This window comes from Dendropsophus ebraccatus, unplaced genomic scaffold (genome assembly GCF_027789765.1).
Source record: "Dendropsophus ebraccatus isolate aDenEbr1 unplaced genomic scaffold, aDenEbr1.pat pat_scaffold_1830_ctg1, whole genome shotgun sequence".
Classification (NCBI taxonomy): domain Eukaryota; kingdom Metazoa; phylum Chordata; class Amphibia; order Anura; family Hylidae; genus Dendropsophus; species Dendropsophus ebraccatus.
The window spans coordinates 23,332-29,331 of NW_027209262.1; positions in this window are offsets into that span (position 1 = coordinate 23,332).

Genomic DNA, 6,000 nt, shown 5'->3' on the forward strand with positions numbered 1-6,000 from the left:
AAGATGGAACTGCAGATCCCCATAATGCAGTAGTGTAGTGCAACAGGCTATAATAGAGAAGCAGGGCTGCTGTCAGAGGTCTGTGTGGTCACATGACAGCAATGGGGATGGGGTGTGTATTCAGCCTGGACCAATCAGGACTGACAGAGACTGCGGGGAGCATGAAGGACCGAGCAGGACATATGTGGGCACAATATAGCAGCACTCTCTGTCTGGGGAGAGAGGGGTTACTGCTATGGAGAGATTACCTCCACATTCCTGTACCCTAATGCAAGCCCCAGCCTGAAGTAGATCTAACATGATTTGGAAGGTGAGGGAGACTCTCTGGGTCAGAGAACAGGGCTGTAGACCACCCTGTGCAGACCGTGTCCCTCCCCCACTCGCCCTTAAACCAAAACAATGCTCTTAAACCAAGTCACAATTTTGAAAAACTGTGAGCTCTTAAACCAAAACGCTCTTAAACCAAGGTACCACTGTATACTCAGATACATACACACACTGACATATACATATACCCAAACAAAAGGCAAGAGGCGGCACTCCAAGTCTTAAAGTGAAAAAAGTGGTGTTTAATAAACACCACTTTTTTCACTTTAAGACTTGGAGTGCCGCCTCTTGCCTCTTGTTTGTGGATTACCTTCGGAACCTGGGTCTGAAACCGTGGGGCAGAGCACCCAACCGGAGCCTTGAGCCACACAGTGCCGTTTAGCAACTATATACATTTCTACATATATACCCAGATACATTCCTACAAAAACACACACACATACACCAATGTTACCGATACATACATACACTGACATATACATATTTACCCACAGATACATAAATTCACTGACATTTACATATATACTAGGGCTGGGCGATTAATCAAATTAATTTGATTAATTCGCACAGAATTTCAGAATCGATTAGATTTTTTGAGAAAATCGTAAATTCGATTTTCACAAAAAAATCATTGCGGGCGGTGAGGTGTGCGGCGGCGGCCGGTCCGAGGCGGTGAGGTGTGCGGCAGAGAAAGAGCTGCACAAGGCAGAACATGGGGCCGCACAACGTGTTTCTTGTAGCTGCCATTCTCTACCGGCCAAGCACCAGGAGCGAGACGCCCATCACAGTCACTCTGCCACCACAGACAAGTGACCATCTGAACCTGAGCAGCGCAGTCTCTAGCGCTGCCCCCCATGCAGAGACCTAACAGCTTTGCAGGCATAGCAGCGGGACCCGAGGTGAGCGGTGCCTGGGAGTGGAGGGTGCACTCCGTACTGCCAGGGAAAGGACATGTCCCAGAGAGCGTCTGGCACATAGGGACTGCCGCCTCACTGCACATCACTTGTACAGCGGCATCCGGAGGAAGAGCTGCTGCAACCGGAATGGGTAAATACGGCCCTGCCCTTGTATAGTTTTTCCTACAGCATAAACATGGAGCTCCCCGCTCTCTGCAGGAGGCCGCAGGGACTGGAGGGTAAGGTGATTGCATCGCTGCGAGTCCTGGAGCTGTTCAGCAGGATCAGGGGGGTGTAGTGAAGACCCCCGATCCTGCTGTACAGCCCCAGGACCTGCAGCGATGCGATCACCTTACCCTGCAGTCCCAGCAGCCTTCTCCAGAGACCGGTGAGCTCTATGTGCAGCCGGTAGGAGAGCGCACTCACCATGCACTACAGTTAGCAGGCTGAAGAATACAGTGACAGGTCCAACTCTCTCTCCGGGCCCCTGGGGGAGGGGGGTGTGTGCGGTGGTAGGCTGTCAGTGGCACATCATGGAGGCAGGGCAGGCTTTCCCGGGCCCCTTTACTCTAAGGGCCCTTTACTGCAAGGGCCCCATAGCAGTCGCCTCCCCTGCCTTCATGGTAGCTACGTCATAGGGCACTATACTCTGCAGAGTCGCAGTTAAGAGAGGTCAATATATTATATATATATATATATATATATATATATATATATATATATATATATATATATATATATAAATATATAGAGCAGCCCCATAGCAGTCGCCACCCCTGCCTTCATGGTAGCTACGCATATATATATATATATATATATATATATATATATATATATATATATACACACATCTCCTAGCAATACTTTTGAATTGCACAATAATGCATGACCAAAGAAAATCCTGCGGCCACAGCAAATAGTAAACCACCATTAGGGCACAATAGTATATCAGTGTGTGTAAAAGAGGTTATAGGGGGTTAACATCTGACTTGTCTTATAAAACCAACTTACAACACAAGGTCAGAAGACACAGCCCTTTTATTTTGGAAGGCAAAACAGTATGAGGAGTCTGAGGTCACATTTGAGTATGCAAAGGTCACCAAAACATTTGCAGACAGAAGTAACTTTGGTTGAAAGTTAAAGCTTTATAAGACAGACAAGAGTGCATTTAAATTGTAACCAAAAATACATGACAAGGGAAAGCTGATCCCTCTGTAACCTCCAAACCACCACCCCCACATATGCCCCAGTAAATAAAGACACCGACCCTGGTTTTTTAAAAAAAAAATAGGCCACAGCAGCCAATTTTATTGACAAACAAATAATTAACATAAACCAACATCAAGAAAATAAATAGCAATAACTGTGCTATCCCTATCCACTTGAACTAGAACGGGAAGGAGGTCCTTGAGGCTAAAACATAACCGGCCACTAATCGGTTATACCAACAGTCTATATTACTGTTACCACCTTACCACTGACCCCAGCCGGTTCCCACAGGCTCAGGAGCCCTACCCCAGTTCAAAACACACTGCCCGATTATCCATACCCCAGATTACTCCCCGGGACACCACCCAGTCAGGAGTCCACAATCCTCATGTCCCCAGATGATCCATAATACAAGCAAGGGGAAATAGGGGTGCACCTCCCCACGTGTCCCCCTTACTTTTGCATTTTTGCCAACCCCAAGGACCCCCTAACCCACGAACCGCTGCTATGACAAAAAGAACAACCCTCACCGCGCCACCCAGCTGACCCCGCAGGAAAACCTCCCTTTAGCAACAAAAAACAAAATAAAGGGAGGGCGGGCGGGACTCCTCGCTGCTGCTCCTCATGAGGTGATTGACCCCAACCCGGAAGAGCCTTTTATATGTCCCCTCCCCACCCTGGACCTCCCCCTAGCAACTCCCGCTCAAAAAGGAGCTCCACTGTTAACCCCCTCCGTGCCATTTCCCCTGTCATGCAGGCCTCCCTTAAACTTTGTTTCGTCGGCCTTCTCTTGACCGGGGAAAGCTGATCCCTCTGTAACCTCCAAACCACCACTCCCACATATGCCCCAGTAAATAAAGACACCAACCCTGGTTTTAAAAAAAAAAATTGGCCACAGCAGCCAATTTTATGACAAAAAATAATTAACATAAACCACCATCAAGAAAATAAATAGCAATAACTGTGCTATCCCTATCCACTTGAACTAGAACGGGAAGGAGGTCCTTGAGGCTAAAACATAACCGGCCACCCATTGGTTATACCAACAGTCTATATTACTGTTACCACCTTACCACTGACCCCAGCCGGTTCCACAGGCTCAAGAGCCCTGCCCCAGTTCAAAACACACTGGCCGATTATCCATACCCCAGATTACTCCCCGGGACACCACCCAGTCAGGAGCCCACAATCCTCATGTCCCCAGATGATCCATAAAACAAACAAGGGGAAATAGGGGTGCACCTCCCCACGTGTCCCCCTTACTTTTCCATTTTTGCTAACCCCAATGACCCCTTAACCCGCCACTGCGAGCACTTTGATCACCTCAAACGTGAGAGCTCCTCCACCGATACAGGGCCCTTTCTACCCCCTCTTGCAAAGCCAACGCCTACAAGTCAGTCCCCACAGCGTTCAAATGAACCCCATCACCCAACCAAAAATTTTCAGAACACTCCTCCAGATCCCGTTGTCGCACAGCCACTCCCCACAGCCACGCGAAACGGTGAAACTCAGGCAAAACGCGATCCACACCATGCCCCCCATGCCGAGCCATCGCACCGCCGCCACATCCCTAGGAAAGCCGAGTTGACGTCCCTCCGGGCGAACATCAGCTCGCTGCGCACCTTGCGTCACATACGAATGACGACTACGAATAATCCAAACTTAGACCGGGCCAGCATCTGTGAAAACACACACACCAGAAACAAAAGAAAAGGGGGGGGGGGACATGAAACCATTTGTTACTTCACAAAAAATACCTGTCCTCCCCACCTCCCTCACCACGAGGCATTGCAAACTCGACACCAACTCTCCCACCTGTAACGCACCAAAAAACGCCCATGAGAAGGCCAAACGAAACAGAACAACCTCCAGCTCGGACCGACACACAGAATCCAGGCACGCCCCGATCCGTTCCAGTAAAGCGAAGGAAACCGGCTTGTCGGGCTGCGATTCTCCTTTACGAAAACCCTTCAGGGCCTGGCTCACCAGAAAATTCTTTGTGACATCCTTGAGCCCACGCAGTTTAAAACCAAAAGCCAGGGTGGCCACAAAGCGATTGACTCTGGCGACCGACCAGCCCGCCACCGTACCCAGCCACCCCAACACTGCCAAAACCGATCATCCTCAGACCGCACCACACCCAACCCCTCTCCCATGCCAACCACTCCTCCCAGCCGCAGAATATGCGCTCCAAGTACCGCCTACCAGCGAAATCCGTATAAGCTCCCCCGCCGTCAGCAGACTAGACTCCACAGATGTAGAGGGCATGCGATCCCTTCTTCTGCCGCCTCTGGGACCAACAACCGGAACCGCTCCCACTGCTGACGAGACAAAGAGTCGGCCACTGAGTTTTGGACGCCAGGCACGTGGACCGCCACTACCTAAGAGTTAAGGGACATACAGCACAGGACTAAGTGTCTTAGCAAGCGCACAACTGGGGGAGAGGAAGCCGACCCGTTGTTGATCGCCATGACCACCGCCATGTTGTCACAATGGAAGTGAACCTTCCTGTTCCAAAACCTCTCCCCCCAAATTTCCACCGCCAAAACTATAGGAAAAAGTTTCAGGAGAGCAAGGTTCACCACCAACCCCCTCTCGCACCAAGCAGTCGGCTATTTCTCCGCACACCATTAGTCCTTACAGTAAGCCCAAAACCCCACTCCTCCCGCTGCGTCAGTAAAGAGCTCCCAGTCAAAGCTGTCCACAACCGGCGCCAGGACCTATGATCTCCCGTTGTTGGTCGCCAGGAATGCCGCCCATACCGCCAAGTCTTCCCGCAAGTCCTTACTCACTCTGACAAAGTGATGCGGAGCCCTCACACCCGCTGTCGCCCCCGCCAACCACCTACAGAACACCCTCCCCATTGGCATGATCCTGCAGGCAAATTCAACTTGCCCAGCAGCGACTGAAGTTCCCGCTTTACCTTCCGCCAAGCTCGAGCCCGCCCTACCTCCCCCTTCAGAGCCTCGAGCTTATCAGCAGGCAATCTGCACTCCATCCGAACGGAATCAATCATGATACCCAGGAGTTTGAGCGCAGTCGCCGGACCTTCCGTCTTATCCCGTGCCAGGGGAACCCCGAAACGACCACATACCCACTCCATGGTCCCAAGCAGGACTGAGGAACAGAAAGTCATCCAAATAATGAATGACCGTCCGCACCCTCGCCAAGTCCCAAACCACCCATTCAAGGAAAGTGCTAAAGGCCTCAAAGTAAGCGCACGAAAGAGAGCAACCCATGGGAAGACACCTATCAACAAAGAAGGCGCCCTCCCAGAAGCAGCCTAGCAAACGCATGCTCACTGGATGTACTGGAAGGAGACGGTAAAGCGGACTCGATGTCCGTTTTCGCCATCAAGGCCCCTGGACCATACTCTCACCCACCCGACAGCCTCGTCAAACGAGGTGTAACACCAGACACAAGCTCCGGGTCGATGCCATTGTTTACAGACTGCCCATGCTGGTGAGAAAGATGCTGGATGAGCCTAAACTTGTTCCGGCTCCTTCTTGGGGACCACACCCAAAGGGGACACACCAAGTCCTGTATACAGAGTCATTATGTGGCGGTC